Source organism: Schistocerca gregaria, chromosome X (genome assembly GCF_023897955.1).
Source record: "Schistocerca gregaria isolate iqSchGreg1 chromosome X, iqSchGreg1.2, whole genome shotgun sequence".
In the NCBI taxonomy this organism is placed as follows: Eukaryota; Metazoa; Arthropoda; class Insecta; order Orthoptera; family Acrididae; genus Schistocerca; species Schistocerca gregaria.
The window spans coordinates 364,613,618-364,633,996 of NC_064931.1; positions in this window are offsets into that span (position 1 = coordinate 364,613,618).

The following is a 20,379-nucleotide window of genomic DNA, read 5'->3' on the forward strand; positions in this document are numbered from 1 at the left end:
TCATTGGAATGACTTCACTTTTTAATATAAATATCTCTCAACAGCTGACTATAAATCAGTCATTTTATAATTATTGAAAACAATTTAAATGAAAAACAAAAGACTGACGAAATTGCAGACGAAGCACATCGGAAGCGTTCGTGTCACGTCTTTTGTGGTATGGCGCGCGAAGTGTTTCAGGCTGTTCGTCACTCTGGATTAGGCAGTCGAGAAGAACAGACATGTTGTCTACTGTAGGATGGGTTTCCAATTTTTATTTAAGTTCCTGTTTGTCACTCTGGATTAGGCAGTCGAGATGTATAGTCATGTTGTCTGTAGCAGGCTGTGTTTGTCAGCATTCAGTATTAAAAGATTCACTCTGGTAGTCATGAGGCACAGACACGTGCTACAAATAGTGTAAAGATACATTTTTGTAAACATCGTGTTTGATCATGTACTTTGCTGTACCAGAAGGTGTTGTGTTAAGATCATGTAGTCTTCTCGTGTGGCTATATTAAAATACGCGAGTGGCAACCCAAAGAAGTGATACATTATTTCAGAACAGAACCTCGCTAAAAGTCAGTTTCAGTCTCAAGATACAGAACCTACGACCTGCGTGCTGTTTTCTGCACTGGAGACATCAGCTTGAAGACAGCAGGTCAGTGAACTATAACAGAACTTTCGTAGTCCACACAGTGCAGTGGAAACAACTAGGTGCCTCACGTGTACTGCATGCACAGAACAAATGTGCTCAGTGACACGTCATCTGCAGTAATGCAGAGGAGGTAAAGGACGATGATCGTTATTAACACAAATAGTGAATTCATTCTTCCTATCTTGCCGTACCATCGATCACCCCTTCCACTCTCTGTTATCCTTTAACGTAGATGCATGTAAGTTTAGAGGCAGATGGTTCTCTGTCTTCCTGAAAAGCATCAAATACAGTAGTCAACTCACGTGCATCACTGTTACCTCAATAGACATATAGTAGAACGCTGCCTCGACGGAAAAAAAGTGACTGTTTCCCTGGTTCCCTTCGCTTCCATGTCGACGTCTTCTCGGATTCCTCTTGCTGTCACATACTTGTTTCCATGTACAAATTGTTCTGTTCCAACCAGAAGACACACGAGTACTTCCTCAATTTCCCCGAATTTTGGTGTATAGTCCCTCAACTTATACATATTTCCCGTCATTTTTCGTAATTCTATTGATTTTATGTCAGTTCTACTCATGCAATCATGACATAACCTCCCGTTCTGTGTTCTGAAATTGCTTGTAAATGTAATACAGCTGCCAATACCTAGCACAAATGCGCCATTTTTCTGATCAGGAGGAATAGTATCGCACTGTACTGCATCCAGTCGCCTCCACCCCACATATTCCACATCTGCTGAGTGTGTGCTATGTTTTCTGTACGTCTGTGTATGTGCTTATGCCAAGGATGTGGAGGTAGCCCAGTTGACCTATTTTCCCGACAAAATTTGAACTTCCTGCCATGATGTCATTGCGACATTGCCATATCTACAGCCGCCGTCTTGGATCTACCATCTTGAATAAATTTGGCAACAATGCAGAATGGGGTGACACAAACTTTGTCCTACTACTGTGGCCAGCATGTTCTCCAGACATGAACCCTATCGAATGTGCCGGGGATATATTGAAAAGGGCTGTTTACGGACTATGTTACATACCAACCACTCTGAGGGATCTACGCCGAATCGCCGTTGAGGAGTGGGACAATGTGGACCTACAGAGACTGGATGAACTTGTGGATAGTATGCCACTACGAATACAGGCAGGCATTTATGCAAGAGGACGTGCTACTGGGTATTAGAGGTACTGGTGTGTACAGCAATCTGGACCACCACCCCTGAAGGTCTCGCTGTATGGTAATACAACATGCAATGTGTGGTTTTCATGAGCACTAATAATGGCGGCAATGATGCTTATGTTGATCTCTTTTCCAATTTTCTGTACAGGTGGTGGTGGTGGTTGTTAGTGTTTAACGTCCCGTCGACAACGAAGTCATTAGAGACAGAGCGCAAGCTCGGGTTAGGAAAGGATTGGGAAGGAAATCGGCCGTGCCCTTTCAAAGGAACCATCCCGGCATTTGCCTGAAACGATTTAGGGAAATCACGGAAAACCTAAATCAGGATGGCCGGAGACGGGATTGAACCGTCGTCCTCCCGAATGCGAGTCCAGTGTTTCTGTACAGGTTCCGGAACTCTCGGAACTGAGGTGATGCACAACTTTTTTTTATTTGTGTAGTTACAATAACAACTAAGAATGAATGACGTTTATTGCGTTGCAATATAACGTTTACAATTAAAAATAAAAATATACTGATGTTCAGTTGGCCCAGTGCAAAGGTTTTCTTAGCATTTTGTTACTGAATTCCGTTCTGGCTATTTCCAGAGAAACAAGAAAAAACTGAACTGATATACATTGGTCGTCCAACAAGATCTGATCCAGCAACTGCCCTTGCCTTTGATCTCAAGATGATCATGGTGCCAAGGAGCGAACATGACACTGCTTCGTTTAGTTCTCTGCCACTGCTCCAGTGGTAGACAGTGCGGACACTTCACAATATTAAATAGAAAACCAGATGAAATTTAAGCTTGGAATTACAACGGTAGGGTTGAAAAATTGAGTTTACGACCTCTAGTTCATATAAATGAAGAACACAAATGAGTTACATACCAATCCTGTTTGGCTTGCAGCGAAAACTTATTTTAACACAACTAAAAAAGTGTGCAAAACGACCTTGCCCAAAATGTCAATAAACATAAGATACTACATACAGTTGACCTCAAATGAACCCTAATCTAGTGTCAAACACAACTAAAATTTCAGGAATACCAATAAAATGTGGAGATATTATAGATAATAGAGAAAAACATCGAAGTAATAAATCAAACTGTGGCTTCACAGAGAAAAGTTGAACATATGCTTGCTGAAGCAGAAACAAAACAGGCAGATGTGCAGTTCTCCACTTTCATACTTACATCAGCTCCAGGTTGCCATAGGCAATTCATATTAACAAGCTTTTTTATTGCTCCCATGATTTAGCCATTGTTGTTTGGTACCGAAATGATGAGAAAAATACAGATTCGTGTCACTGACAGTTGCTTCGAATCTGTTCAGACACTTTCTCTTGATTTGTTGATGACAAAGTGACATTCATGATGCAGTCGACTATGGCTATTCCTGTGGGGTTGCCAGGAGACTTATGAAATGAAGTGTTAAGATTCTCCACTAAACTTGTGGCGGTTAGTAGCTCAATTAGCGAAAGGAAGTGAGAAGATACAGCTTTTACAGAAAAATTAGGGATGATTTTGGAAGGACCTACCGCTTTAGAAAGAGAGCAGTTTATAACTACACAGGCAAAAGAAGCATTGCTGGAGTGAACACACTCTCATTGTGGGAATCGTTGCTGAAGTAGCTCGTTCGCAATGTGAAAGATGAGAGAAGGAACAGCTTACGCACGAAATGACCATTTTGGAATCGAAAATGTTTACTTTACTCAGTGTAATATATTAAGTTATTCAGAATATTTCATCGTGATCACAAAGAAAAACCATCGAATTTAACAGGATCAGTTAGTGCCACACTCGCAGATTACTGTTAAGACAACAAGAGTTGTCAAACAATGCGTACGGCACTGCAAAGTCTTTACTACACTAGAGGCAAAGAGAATGCATTTTACTAACTGGAATCGTGCAAGATCGGCTAAGGACATCCAATCTAGCATGCGACACTGTGCTCTAAAAACTTCAGATATTCTTTGTTTTCGAATAGTGGCGTGGAGCATCTACCAACTTAAACAATTTCATGACATACAACAATGAAAAGCTTTCTGCATTCGGTTCTGACTGCCAGACGAATTAACTCTATCCGAAATCAACGAGGCAGGCAACGAAATAAGATGAAATGACTTTGATGAAACAAATTAAACAATTCGAGATGAAACCTAAATCATTTCTTCCCTAAGTATTTCTGTTTTGAAATCAATCCTACACCGCAAACAAACACCAAATACGTGTAACTGAAGATCTCTTCGAGTCGTTTTAAGCACTGTGGTAACTCGAGGTGGCAGTGGGAGGGTCTGCCAGCCAATACTATCGCCATCCCAGTACTTGAGCGATTCCCTCTCCAACTAACATCCTATGATTTCGTAGAATAGCTCAGGAATGATATGGTTTCAGTGAGAGAGTGGGAAAGAGTACACAAATTGTAGGAAATGAAACATATCAGTTTCGATGGAATCAGTATTGTTTAATCTTACTCCAACACGCCTAATTACGTCATAGTAGTGGTGAAAGATACACGATGTGGCGATCAACTGTGACAGTATGTTAGTTTCTAAAGACTGGCGTATGAGGCCCACTGTGATTGGTGCAGTGAAACTGCAAGAACTCCATGGAATAACATCAGCAGTTCCCTGAAACTGCTTCTTACAAGGAGGAGCTGCAATAGGCAGAGGAGTACACGTTCCGCCCGCCGCTGTGGCCGAGCGGTTCTAGGCGCTTCATGTTGGAAACGCGCTGCTGCTATGGTCGCAGGTTCGAATCCTGCCTCGGGCGTGGATGTGTGTGATGTCCTTAGGTTAGTTACTTTTAAGTAGTTCTAAGTTCTAGGGGACTGATGACCTCAGATGTTAAGTCCCACAGTGCTTAGAATCATTTGAACCATTTGAGTACACATTCCGCTTTTAACCTGTCCAAGTTTGCCAGGCAGGCAAGCCGCCGCGCATTATGAATAGAATGGGCAGGCTGCTTCACTCCCATCCAAGTGCTATGCCCAACCCAAGCAGGCTACAGGAATCTTGTTTGCCTGCCAGTCTTCTCGTTGTGCTACGCTATGTAGCAGTTCCTCTGCATGCTCTCACTGTAGTTTTATAAGTAAGGTTCGAAAGTTGATGTAAAGTCTTTTTTTTACTCGAATATCACAAGACGAGGGTCAATGATGTGTGTACTCATTTTTGGTCACTGTAGGTGGGAAAATGGTGGATTGCATTTGTGTTTTCTTTTTCAGTTCGAACCAGTATCACTTCACTTCCAATACAGGTTTTCTATGGTAAGCAGAACCATCTCTGAAAGTCGAGATTCTTTGTACCCTAACAACCTGAAGATGTCTATTATACTGCAATGCCAACTAAAGTAAGGTTTTGGAAATCTAGTTTTGTAAAATTAGTGTGTTTTATGTTGTTTTAATTACTTTTTCCATGACTTGTATAGCGGGTTCGGTGAATTCCTTCTAAGTCCCCGAAATAGCTCGTTCTAAATTCCGCAAAGGCATTTTAGCAAACACGAAGTTAGTTTTTCATATAATGTTAATTTAAAAAGTACATGTCTGAAAGAAGAAGTTTTTCTTCCATAGTAAGCTTCCTTCACACGACATCACATACCACCTGAATGTGGTTTTTAGTATCTTCTTATTTCAAGCAATGTTTGTCCTAAATTTAGAAAGGCTGTATACTGCTAAACTGTCTAGAGCAAAGTCTTTAGCACACATTTCCATACACTCGTCAGCCAATAAGCCTTTGCCCATGCCGTAACATACTCGAGGTTCCCAAATGAGGCTTAAGTAACTTTTTACAGAATTACCATTGCGAGACACCTACCGATTGATTTGAAGCTGCCTCATAAACACACGAAAACGATTCCCCTGTTAGCCCTGGGCTCTGTTTCGCAAATGGTATATACTATATTCCCACATTCCTAATTTCTCCTCGATCGCCTGTAAGTTTGGTTCGTTCATTTTGCTGCTCCCAAAGTCATGGGAAATGAACGGCAGTGAAACTACCTACGTAAACATATATCTGGCTATTCTGTAATCATGTTGGATTGATAGCAAGGCCTGTTGGCAGGCGCAACATGCTGAACGGATCCCATGAAGTTGGCCTGCTTTAACCGCTGTGCCTCACTACACACCTACCCTTGTAGGTTGAGCTGCTTTCAGAGAGGACAAGTCACTCTCTCACTTATTTTCAAATTCAAGGCTACGCTTTAATATTGTTATCACACACAAGACTTGATTTTTGTGAGACGACAGGAAGTCATCAATATGAGCAGGCATTTATGAGAGCATGTGCATTGTTAATGCATGCACGATCTTTATGGTGGCTCTACATCGAATAGTATTTTCTGGAGTTGAGAACAAGCAGGTAGTTTGGCTATCTAACAGTAAATCTTGCAGTGAACGTTTGGGGCTTGGAAGCCATGTGTGGCTATTAGGGAGAGAAACATCTAGGAGCACTTAATGGGGACAGGATGCTGAACACAAGAATTTCTCGCACCAGTGAGCAGACAATGCTTTCGGCTAAAGAGGCGATAAAACGCGCCTACCTGAATCTATCTGTTAGGCGCCTCTGGCCACAGCGGGGACACAGACGATGAGAGAAGTAGGTTTTCTGGCCAAGGCGTTTCTACCGTGTCATAAATTCCCACTGTGCATAGGGAGGTGGCCATAAAAATTCACAAGTTTCCATGTTCACTGTGGACCAGACGCTATCAATGGAGCCATTAGGTGGTGTCGTCCCTCCGTCTGCCAAGTTACTTGGGAAGCCTCAGGCCTTTGGAAGAATTTTAGCATGGGATGCAACATTTATGGTGGCTCTGAAATGGGACACAAGAACGCTTCTCTTGGTTTAGCCAAGGCCCCTGGTCGGACATGCTGTAACATACGGCTCACCTAGATAATGGTCTCTGTGATAAATGAGTTGTTCACTTTAGGCCTAAATGGAGACTCAAAACACGCTGCCTCAAGTGGCCATGGGAAAAACAATTTGGGAGCGTAATGTCTTCTCATCTCTATGTGGGAATTTACGAGTCAGGGATTGACTGCTTCTCCAGCAGGGAAAAGAATATTATTCACTTTGATTAAGATTGGCCAGTGAGTAAAGCAGACAAGTTAGAGGGGAGACATGGAGTTCGCAGAGTCTTGAGATTGGCACAAAGCCCATGTGTGGGTGGTTGCATAAGTGCCTTTTTGAGTTTTCCAAGGTTTTATGGGAAAGGAGGAGTAGAGAAATGTGGTCTTCTGATTCAGACGTTAGTCTGGAGAGGAGATTCTGGTCTTGACTGTTTTTATGAGTGTTTTGCCCTGGGGACACTCATCCTGAGCATGACATTGCACTAGCATTGGTCTTGACAGGGATGCCTGTGGTGATATCTTAGCTGCACTGACAGTTTAGACCTGTCATCTGAGACAACGCACTGTGTCAAGGGCAGCCTTATTCGTATTATGGGTGCCGCTTTCACATTTGATCTCCTTGTGCATTGCCGTATGAGTGCATCAAATTGATCCATGGTATGACCAACAAATGGGAGTGTCACATGCTGGAGTCTGCTGAGATTTCAGGGCTCCATCAGAAACTAATTTCGATCTGTCTAACAGATCGCCAGCCTGCGACTTTTCATATTTCGTGCCCACAATAACGAATTACAGGCATTGAACATAGCTACTCTGCAGACGCTTGCACCAGGACCATCACCTGAGACAGTGCTACACATCGAGAAAGGGGTATAGTATTGCTGCTCCGTCTTGATAGGGCGAACAGAATCACACTCTCGCGACTTGTTCTGAGCTGCACCAACGTAGTACGACTTCTGTATAGAATAAATCCATCAAAGTCTATTCAATGTTAGATAATTTCAGATTGTGTTATCCTTGTTTTGATCCAGAGCAAACAGATTAAACAGGTAAACATTACTCTTTGCCAACCAATCACCACCCAGTGGACTGATCACTATTTCTTGCATCTGTTTGTGTTGTCTACAGTACATGATTTATTTCTCATATCGCTTAACTTATGTTGTCCTATTTTGAGATCAATAAACTTTTGCAATAACTTTTATAAGAAAATTAATCCCATGTCGATATATTAATCTCCGATCAATAATCGACTAGAATACTGAGAGGGCCACCATTTTATTAAATTATTTCAACATTCAACTTTAACGTAAGATTCTGATAAAAGTGATACCGTCCAATGCAAGCTAGCGACAGCAATCACTGTCAAAGGGCACAACCAGTTTAGCAGATGAAAGGCCAGATAGACAAGTGGAAAGCTTGCAAGCTAAAGTGCTTGCTGCCAGGGCACAAACTTTCTTCTTCTTCTTCTTCTTTTACTGGTGCCTTTGTCCAAGAGTATCGCAGGGTCGGCATGGTTATGGTCAGATTTGGTAGGGTTAATTTAAGGGGTGGCTGGATGCCCTTCCTGTCGCCATCCCATTATGCAAATGATGATGAGGATGATGAAATGATGAGGAGACGACAAGGACAGTACAAACACCCAGTCCCTGTGCAGAGAAAATCCGCAACCTGGCTGGTAATCTAGCCTGGGACCCCATGATCCAGAGGCAACAAAGTTAGCCACTAGACCATGAGCTGCAGACAGGGCATAAACTTACTGTAGTCTTTAAAATCAAATTGCAAGATCAGTTTTGTGTCTCAGCTTTAATGGTTGCTATAGAGATAGGGACAAGCAGACTGGAAGGATAATTTGTGCATCTCTGGCAGTAGGTCGCTCTCTGACTCAGTCGAAACTTTGTTTGCTGAAAGAAGGTCTAAAATAAATACACAGTTATTTTTTCTGAGGAGCCAACACTCCGTAGTTTTCTAGAAAGTGACAGTCAATGTTTTGGTGCTACTTCATCAGTTAGCACACTTTGTGTTATACCAAGTGAGATAGCAGTATTCTGGCTAACAGAACAGGTTCCAATTTTTGCTTTCGGTGTTCAAATTCAATCTGATGATGTTATTCTTTCCTTTTGCTCCCACAGGATTATGTGACATCAGTGACATCATTATTTTTATGACAGCGAGAAAAATAATGGAAGTATTTACCCAAAAAATTCAAATATTATTAAAATTAGGTTTTATCACCACATTTATTATGTACCTAACAGTAACTGAAAATGAAAGCATATAAATTCTAGTACGCCAGTTCTTACTTTTATTTTTGCTTTTGTGCTGCAAGAGACCCATGTGTATTCCCACAGGGTCATATCAATCACAAAAACGTCCAGAGCATAAAAAATCGAAGCACCACCAGAAAAGTGCAAAGGCACATGTGACACATTCATGTTCATTCATGTGATCATCATTAGGAAAAGCAACTTCGTCTGTGTTCTAAATACCTCGCAATCTGGCGACAATTTTGCAACAAACCAAGCATATCAAAGCATTTTCTCGAAAGCTGGAGCCTGGAACTGATCTAGATGTATATTTTATAAATTTCATTACACCTGCTTCTGATTTCCGTTTGCTATGCGGTGAGAATTGAGCACTTTTGCAATGGGCGAATTTAATTTTTCAACTGCTAGTAAAAGTATACATCATACTGTAGACAGAACAAGCCAGTTGTAGCTAGGAATAAATGTTCAGAAACATAAAAAAGTGTGAAAGATTTAAATTGTTGTTGTTTTGGTAGTCAGTCCTAGGACTGGTTTGGTGCAACCAAACTACAACCACTGCAGCCTACATCCCTCTGAATCTACTTACTGTATTCATCTCTTGGTCTCCCCCTACGATTTTTATTCCCCTCTTCCACACTTCCCCACAGTACTAAACTGGTGATCTCTTGATGTTTGATGCAGCTCTCCATCCTACTCTACCCTGTGCAAGTCTCTTCATCTCTGAGTAACTACTGCAACCACTGCAACCTGCATCCCTCTGAATTTGCTTACTGTATTCATCTCTTGGTCTCTCTCTGCTATTTTTCCTCCCCCTACCCCACACTTCCCCACAGTACTGAACTGGTGATCTCTTGATGCTTCCTACCAATCCATCTCTTCTTCTAATCAGATATTTAAACAAATTTCTTTGCTCCTTAATAGTTTTATGGTTTACCCATATAATCTTCAGTATTCTCCTGTAGCACCACATACCAAAAGCTTCAATTCTCTTCTTGGCTAAACTGTTTATCGTCCATGTTTCACTTCTATACATGGCTACACTACATAAAAATGCTTTCAGAAAAGCCTTCCTGACATTTAGACCTATACTGAATGTCTACAAATATCTCTTCTTCAGAAGTGCTTTACTTGCCAATGTCAGTCTACACTTTATATCCCTTCTATTCAGGCCATCATAATTTTTCTTACTGCCCAAATAGCAAAAATCGTCTGTTACTTTAAGTATCTCATTTCCTAATCTAATTCCCTCAGCAGCGCCAGACTTGACTATGTTTCATTATCGTCTTTTTTGCTTTTGTTGACATTCATCTTATATCCTCCTTTCAAGACATTGTCCATTCCATTCATATGCTATTCCAAGTCATTCGCTGGCTCTGACAGCGTTGCAAAGTCATCAGCAAACCTAAAAGCTTTTATTTATGCTCCCTGGACTTTAATTCCTTCTCCAAATTTTTCTTTTGTTTCCTTTACAGCTTGCTCATTGCACAGATTGAATAACATCAATGATAGGCTACAACTCTGTCTCACTCCCTTCTCAACCATTGCTTCCTGCCCACACCCCTTCACCCTTATAACTGTCGCCTGGCTTCTTTATAAGTTGTAAATATAATTTTGCTCCCTGTATTTTACCCCTGCTACCTTCAGAATTTCAAAGGGAGCTTTCCAATCAAAGATTTAAACTGAAAACTCAGTAACATGAAATGCATTTTATTCATGCCATTTCTTCGTTCCTTTATAGCTCAGTTTAATATTTCCAGTTTCAAAATAATCAGAATCATAACAATTAATGGACTTGTAATATCTATGTGGCAAAATAATTTGAAATGCATTATTGAACTCCATACAAATGTATTCTTCAAGCCTAGTATTGAAATAGTCACATCCAGTGTTATTACATGAAACATTTAGTTCTAACTCACTAGTTTTTATGTGTTAGAATAGCTTGCATTCATCAGCTTCTAAAGTAGGGGCTCCATTTATATAGAGAAAGTTTAATAACAAATTTAAAAAGGCTTCAGTATATATTTCTAATATAAGTTATTTGTTATTGAACAAAACAACTATTTTGAATGAAGAAAATGAGTTAAATTCAGAAAAAAGTGCTAAACGAGTACCACAATGTCCTACACACTGATTTTGTTATGGACTTCTCTGACCATATGTGCTACAGAAGACTAACTTCAGAATTAACTGAAGTGGTTCAATCATTTGGTCTATTATTCAGCACATAAGTGAGGTTGAAGACCAGTTTGCTAAATGGCTAGCTCTCTCTCTTGTGGATTAACTTCCAGTATGACCACTCCCTTTGGTCACCATGTGTACAGGGATTGTCTGATGTTCAGAATCTAGTACCTTGTGTATATACTTAGTTATGAGAAACAAAGTTGGTTTGAGAATATTTAATATATTATAAAGTAATTAGGGCATTATCATAAATAACGAAATACATATGAAAATATACAAGGCGTGATTCAGAAGCGCACAGACCCCCCTTGGGGGTTCTCAGGGAATGAACTGACGCTGCTTCAGTTGCCTCCAGAACCCTGGCGAGTGCGCATCGCTTGCAGTGTGAGTGCATGTCATTGATCTCGATCGAAAAGTCGGAGAGGCGAAAATAGAGCAGCACTTGCAGCAGCATTATGCGATTAAGTTTTGCATGCGGCTGAACAAAACCATCACGGAGACTCTCGGTATGATTCAAGAGGCCATTAAGAAAGAAGCCATGTCCCATGCAATGGTTTTCATGTGGCACAAACGTTTCAAAGATGGCAGCTGGAATGTTGTAGACGACGTCTTGCCGATGAACTGGCACTCAGTCAGAGAACGGTGTAGAGCATTGTGATGGAGAATTTGATGATGTGAAAATTGTGTGCCAAACTGGTGCCAAAAGTTTTATCAGTGGATCAGAAGAAACGGCGCATGACTGTTTGCCAGGAAATGCTCCAATGGTTGAATGATGATCTGAACCTTCTGGAGAAAGTGGTTACTGATGATAAGACCTGTGTCTACAAGTACAATCATGAGTCGAAGCGTCAAACGTCAAAGCTCAGAATGGCACAATGCTTCCTTGCCGAAGCCCAAGAAAGCTTGCGTGAGCAAGTCGTGTGTGAAGTGCGTGCTGATTGTTTATTTGATGGTAAAGGAGTGATTCACAAGGAGTTTTTTGCTCATGGACAGACTGTCACAGGATACTTTTATGCTGGAGTGCTTCGCTACTTGAAGGATCGAGTTCGCCGCGACCGCCCGACGATCGAGGGCGATTGTATTCTCCACCACAAGAACGCGTCCGCTCACACGTTGGGCGCTGCCGCCGAAGTTTTAGTCAAGTTCAACGTGACAAAACTACTGCAGCCACCCTACAGTCCCGACTTGGCTCCAAGTGACTTTTTCCTCTTTCCCCTACTCAAGACAGGCGTAAAAGGGAAGCAATTCGACTCCATCGACGCCATCCAGCAGGCTTCAACGAGAGCTCTTGACAGCATGACTCCCGAGACCTTCCAGAAGGGCTACGAACAGTGGAAGAAGCGCTGGCAGCACTGTGATGATGGTTAAGGATCATATTTTGAAGAATTTTAGTCCACTGTACTTAAATGTCCAATAAATTTTTAGTTATGCATTAAGTATTGAAGCTTTTGACTCACACCTTGTAGTATTATTACCGATTCTCTAGAAGTGCAATACATATTAATGATGAAAACGCCATAAATTAAGATAAAACTGAATCTATAGTGTATATTTAATTATCTATTTAGCTACTAGCTGGCAATAACAATGTTAATTTACACTTCTTTTTACAATTAGCACAGTTTAAGCTTAGGTTCTCTCTCTCAAGGATTTCACAGGATAATTATGTAAGTGGGGTTGACTGTGTTTAAGGTACTTCAAATTAGTTTTTGTTATGAATTTTTAATTTTTCGGATAACTGAATTATAGTTGAATTTGTGGATAGGGCCAATGCACCTGAAAAACCGCTAATCACAATGCACAAAACTAAGTTGAGTAGCCTAATTAGCAGAGGGAAGGAAAAAAAACCTTTTTGTTAATTTCTCAAGTATATATTAACTGACTTTAAACACAGCTATCAAAAAATAATAAAGAATAAAAACAGAAATATTCTTCTAATTGTCATACTAAAATTTTATCCAAAAATTCTCAGTTAATATTCTATGTTGTACATCATACAGTAGATTTTTCTTGCCATACATAATTATGTAAGCAAATATATCATTTGGTATTTCATCATAAAAGCTATCACATAATTTCATTGTAGTTTTTTGTGTCACTACATAATTTTTTCTGTGTAAATAGATTAATTATATAAAGAGGATAATTTTTATTAAGTTATGTGAATTTACATCAACATCTCCTTTTAATTGAGTAACACTTTTAAAATCATGAGATGAATCCTAAACTTACCAATAATTATTTGGAAGATGTAAATTCCATATTTCGTGAGGAAAAACTTCATTTCTTCCATTTTTCAAACATTGTTAAATCATGATGAGCGAATCAACTGGTCATTTTCACAGTTAATTTGAAACACAACAAATAGAAAATAAGTTATATCAAATTCTGCTGAATTATAATAATTTGTGATGTCAATCTCTACCACTTAAGCCAGTTATTTCTATTGTTTGTAACTGATAGAAAGATATGGGTACTTTAGGATTTTTAAGTCTTTCTTGCTTTCATTGAAGTTCACATTCAGTTTGAAGTTTTAAAAACAGGCACTCAAATTTTATTTTTTCTACTAAAATTCTACTTTCCTTTGAGAGTATCTTTTATTTCAATTTCAGCAGCATTGCAATCACTCCTAAGAATAGAAACGTTTGCACTCGAGCTACAAGTAAAACAAACAGAAAGATCATCTTCCGATATAACTTCTTTATAATCTTTAAAAAATCGTTAAGTTATATCTGTTGGATAGAGTACTTCATTATTTTTACTGTTCATTTTACCATTGTTAACCATAAGTACTTCCAAGTGTATATTATCACCAAGTGACAAAGTTGAATTTAATAAAACTGATGAGGAACTAAAAGGACGCTATTCTAGATAAAATATTATTTCCTTTCTTTAAGGCAGCAAAATCAAATAGCTTTGCTTCACAGTTATCAATTAAGATTTTATTAGATTTTCCTTCATCTGTTTTATCAGCTGTAACAGTTTTAAAACTCAAAAACAGTTGAGCTTCATTTGGATGCACGCAACCATCACCAATATGAGTGTAAATTTTTATATCTTTATGAGGAATATTTGGGTTACTTTAAGCTTTCTCATTCATAGGAAGAGAATAAACATGATAGCTATCGGTCTTGTTCATTTATAAAGGATAACTATTTAATGGCAATCAAACTATCATTTTCATCAGTAACAGTTATTTCTAATTCCAGAATAGTATCGAAAATTGAAATAAATACTGTATAATGTGAGTCATGAATGACAGGAGCAGCACATTCAATGTTAGTCTTAAATGGAGCAACAATATTAGTTTCACTTGAAAATACACATAATAATTTATGAACATTCCATTCTAAATTAAAAGCAATGTTAATTAATTCAAATCTAGTAATTTTAGGAACATTATTAGTAATAGCTATTTCATTAGCTGGAATGATTTGATTGTTAAACCTTAACAGACTTCCAGTGCTATCTTTTATATCCATATGCATTTTAATGTCATTCTCAATGACAACTCTATTTAAACTTTCATCTGTTTTGATTTATATATTAAGGCTTCAGATATGAATAAATATTTCTAAGCTTTTTAAACTATTACAAAATTGTTAAGGTTCTCATGGCCACTTGTTAACAAACTACCTGTTGGCTTCTGTCTCAGGTTCTTTGGGCAACGTTTGTTTCATAATTTTGTGACATTTCGCCTGCATGAGTGGCTGGGATTGGTAAAGCTTCACCCTCCATTAGTGGTGGTGGACCTTCAAAAAAATCATGAAACAAATGTAGGCCAAAGAACCCTAGACAGAAACCAACAGGCAGTTTTTAACAATATGGAGCAGGAGGGATTTCTATTGTTTCTCCATGATAATACAGATCGTTATTTTTTGATGTGGCATTTGGAATTAAAGATGACGTATGAAAATAAATTAGTCCAAAGTTTTTATAACTAGCACTTATAGGTACAGTTAATCTTTTCTTTAGAACTGCTGAATTACCACTGAGTTGAAATAATCTACTCATTTATTATTGATAAATTATTATTAATTAAATAAAAACATACTGAGATTCCAATACAGAAACAGTAACATAAACATGATAAATTTTCTATCTACCTCCATTCAGTGTCCAATAATAGGACCATCTGAATGTGAAAGAAATATTGCTGACTGATAAATATATTTTAGTTCCAGCATTGTTAAAAATGTGATAAAATAAATCATTTTTGTGTTTACTGTAAAAGTTTATATCAACCAAAAAATCAAGAATTAATGAAAATTTGTAAAAAGGTTAAAGAGAATGTTGCTATTTTTATTGATAATTATAATCAAATTATACCATTGATATAGCATCAAGAATTGTAGGCATTCAACAAGTTTTTGTGGGCCTGCCACTATGTGACTCTACCTTCACTTAGTGCTGGGTGAGGAACATACCAGTATATTTGCTTGTCAGATCCTACACAATATTAAGAGCGTGTATTTGATAAGATTAAGATGAGATGAGTGAACTATGCTATCTGCATTGAAATATAAAACGTTGATATCCTTTAAAGTAATTATGAAACATCGGGCCATGTATAACAAGCAAATAAAATATACTGACAAAGATTGAAATGCAGCTTAACATGCAAACAAATCATCTACAGAGGCACATAACAATCAATAATACACACTAAAACTTAGGAGATAAAAGATAATATAAACTTATCTATATACTTTGTAGCTGTTAATTGTCGAGGACTTTGAAAAACTTGTGTGATGACTTTGCAGTCTTCCCTGAAAAGAGCTCTTTGCTGATTTCTTTTGTGCGGAAGAAAAAGCAGTACTCATGAAATAGAAAATTAATTCACTAGCAAGGTCAAGTTTATGTTTTACAACATCCTAAATCACACATTCCTAAAACAATTTCGTCACTTCTGTCTAAATGCTCATAAAATATGTCAGCCAATACATTTGAGAAGTACTTCAACGTGTAAAAGAATGCTGAAAATGCTTTTGGATGAGTAAGCCAAATAAGAAAGGCCATTTATTTAGCTTAAGTCCTTTATGGTTGTTATAGTTGCAACTTTTGTGTCAGACGGCATTTCATTCCCAACTGTTTGAGCGCAATTCACAGAGCTGCTATGTTTATTAAGCTTTTAGAAAATGTAATCTGCAGAGTGGTACACTAAAAATTGTTTTGAAATGTTGTCTTTATATGGAATAGGGAACCCATTCTCGAGTCCCGCTGTCAGTATTTTGTCCTTAATTTTGTCCTCAGCAGATAACTTAATCTTTTTGTTTCGTACTTCTACTTCTTCAGCACATAAACGCATCTGACTTCAGTTCCCAGTTTCCAGATGCAGATATAGCAATCTTAACAGCACTGTAACATATATAATTGCAGTTGATGGATGGTTGTCACAACTTATAGACCTCAAAACTCAGAAATCACGTTCCAGAAGGTCTTGGTTGAATTTCTCTATCATTACATACTTAAAGCCTTTGGACCATAAGTACTGAGTAACTTCCAGTGTACTCTTTAGTGTGACAGAGATTCCAAAGTTCTGTTTTAAACAGTGTGTTGTCTTCTGGGCAGATGGTTTCATAAAAGTCAATTAGTATTTTGTATGATGGAGAATCCTTATAGAGCGAGTTATTTGGTATTCTAGAGATGAGCACATCTGATACATTATGGTATTCATATCTCTCATAAATAGTGTCATGTTTCCATTCCTGCTAAAATTCTTTAAAAAGTCTACAAACACACACAAAAATATTTACTCCATTCTTAATGTCTGATAAAAAATTCTTGAACATTACGAAATGCAACTAAACAAAAGAATTATACATGTGTCATATGAGCTGCTCTTTTAGAAATCTACCTGACCTAACCACAAGTGACCACTTCGCAGTCTGTTGGTGGGTGCAGCAACTACTGTTATAAAGCACTTCATGAGCTATGAAGCAATGGCACTTCTCCATCTAAGCGCTATGCTATTGGATGAGTGTGAAAATAATCAATTTGTCTCATTTTTATGATTTCATTCCTGAAAATTAGGAAGTAGTTACACAATGTTTTAGTACATATAGATATAAAGGAACTGATTGCTTTTTATTTAGCTCTAATACAATCAAAAGTACCTAAATAATTAGTGAGAGATAATATAAATTTTTAAATATATTTAGACAGGATGATACAAATTTAAATCATATTTACCATGAATTGGATGGTGGACAATTAAATTTTGGTGATTTTAAAGAACATTGTTCTGAATGTTAAAATGAGAATTAGTTCAGGTTTTTCAGCATAGATATGGCCAGACAGTTTGAAGAGGGAAAATATTGATATAAAATTAAATATTTTTAGGAACATGAATATGAACATACACATGAACATTAAACATAAACATAAATGTACACATTAAATATGAATGTGAAACACATTAAACATGTACATTCAACATGTTGAACACATTAAGTATAAACAGAGATGTTAACATAAATATTAAAAATTATTTGTTAATGCTTTATATCTTACTTACATGTTTACAAAATTAAATGTGTATGATCCAGATGTTGTTAAAAAAGGAAGAATTTAAAGGAGCAATTTGAAAATAGAAGAAACAACAAGGAACAGAACATTAAAAATATAAAACAGAAGGTTAACCTGCTATTGATATAATTGAACCAGTAAGACAAGAAATTGAAGGTTTAGCTGATAATGTGTTGAAAGCTATTTAAGGAAACAGAGAAGTTGAAGAACAAATGATTTCTTATCACCATTAATACGTATTTGATGAATTGAATAAATACAATGAAAGGACTAAGAGCAGAAAAACCTTAAATGATAATGTTAAAAATTAAATATCAATGAAAGGACGATGGAGTACATTAACCAAAGCGAATATGAAGTTTTTGATTTGAGGCCTGTTTATGTTGAAATACAGTGGTAATTTGGCATTAAAATTTCAAGGAGATAAATTAACAACTGGTGCAGGGTGACATGCAGGAACAGATGGATTATTGAATCTTGTGAGTATTCAGTTATCAAATTATGAAAATCTATATTCAAGTCAAGAGCATTGTATACTGATAGAAACCCAAATAAGATAAAATCAAGTAAAGGTACTAATACAATCATTATATAAAATAAACTGTTAAAGTAACTTTTCCAAATTTAAGAAATGTAAGTTTTTTACATAAAAATATTGAGTCTTCAGAAAATGAGAACAGGTGAAGGGTGAATAAAAAATAAATGGAAAACCAGTTGACTATGTTTGGGTGAATTATGTACACGAATTAATCAATAGATTAGCAGTAATTCATGGCGAAGAATTAGCTGGAAATAAAAGTTATTGTAATAAAAAATTTAACGTCAGAAATGTTAAATAGTAAATAACATTGTTTTGTGCAATCGAAAAGGTATATGTTATTGAATTAGATTTTTGAAAAAATTGACCAAATACATAAACTTTTTTATTAATTTTTTGATCTATACAAATCAATAACTTCAGCAGCTATTATACTTTCCTACCTCATGGCAAAACTAAACTAAAAGCAGTTTTAAATTAAACTCAATAATTAACAGTTACATAGGACTGATAATTGTTTAACTGATGCAAAAAAGATACAAAAACTGGTGGAAATCCTCTTACAACGTTAGGTATACTATTTATGAAAAATATTATTTACTATCTGAGAAAAAGGAAACAAGGATGAGGATTTTATACATTTGAAAGTTTCCTTCCAATTTTATTAGCAGAGTTAGGACCAATTTGTTCATTAGTAGGCAGAGCAGCTGTAGTAAATCAGTTCATGACAAACAAAAGTATGACACAAAATCATCATAACAAATGTGATATAATTAAAGCATTAAAAAAAGGGTTCAAGTTTAAAAAACGATGCAAACCAAAACCACTGTGTATCTGAATGCATTAAGTGATTTTAATATAAGAATACTTGCTACGAAATTGAAAACTAAATACTTTAATGGTGTTTTTGTGATTGATGAACTACCTAATTAACCAAATAATGTTGAATTCGCAATAGTAAACTTAGATACCTATGACAATGTTGCCACTCACTGGATATGCTATTGTAAGAATAATGATAAGAAATTTGTATTTGATTCATTTTGTAGAAATGTTCCTGAAGAATTAGTCAAATTGAGTTTTACAGTAATAGAGATCATATACAATAGTTTCAAGTAGTAACATGTGGTGACTTGTGTATATTTGTGCTAAATTTGTTGCCAGAAAATAATAATTTTGATGTTATTTTGAATCTAAGAATGTACATTTTTGTAAATAAGATAAGCGTACCTATCTCTAGAAAAATAAAATTTAGGGACTTAGAAAAAATAGATTAAAAGAGGTTCAATCAAATAGAAAATATTAGTTAAAAATTTCATAGGGAAAAATAACTAAAAGCTATACTGATAGTAACACCACATCATTAGTAAATGTAAAAGATCCAACCAAAAGCTGCACTGATTGTAACTCCACATGAATAGTAAATGTAAAAGACCCAACTGCCAAAAATATGTAGTGACCAAAAGATATTTACAAAATTAATTAAATAATGTTCTCACACAATCTACACAAGCAAGTACTCAAATACTATTTAGTAACTATTATTTAAAAAAGAAACACCAGTTACAATAATACTATAGAAAATTATAACATGAATACATTTCGCAATATATAGGTGTAGTGCATTAGATAAGATACTGACAAAGAAAAATTGAATTTATGTTTACGACTGGAAAAAACAAAAATTCATAGTTTTGAGTATAATTTTTGACTCAAAAGAATCGTTGTAACTGATGGATGTGAACAAAGATTTGAAATGCAATGATTTCTTTATTACAGCAAGTGTAGTTGATATGTTATATGAATTAAATAATAACAATCGATCATTAGTAGTGCATTAATGAATGTTTATAACTGTAAGATTAAAAGCTACAGAGAAAACTACATAAGTACATGTAAAATTTATTTTGTGTGGTGAAATAATTCATCACCTGAAGATGGATTTGGAACTTAATATTTTACATTTTAACCTGTATAGATGGTGACCCAAATGTGGTGTTTGAAATATAAAACATTTAGTGAAACTCTTCCTCAAGGGGTAATAACTAGAAATGAAAAACAAAAACAGAGAAATGAAGGTATTTGCACAATTTGTAAAAATAAATATGGAAATATGTTAAAAATTGTAAATGTTCATGTAGAAATTATTAACAAATTACATAAACCAACGGAAATAATTTTAAAATAAGGTATCTTGTTTCTCTTGGATTTGATGATTTATGATAAGCT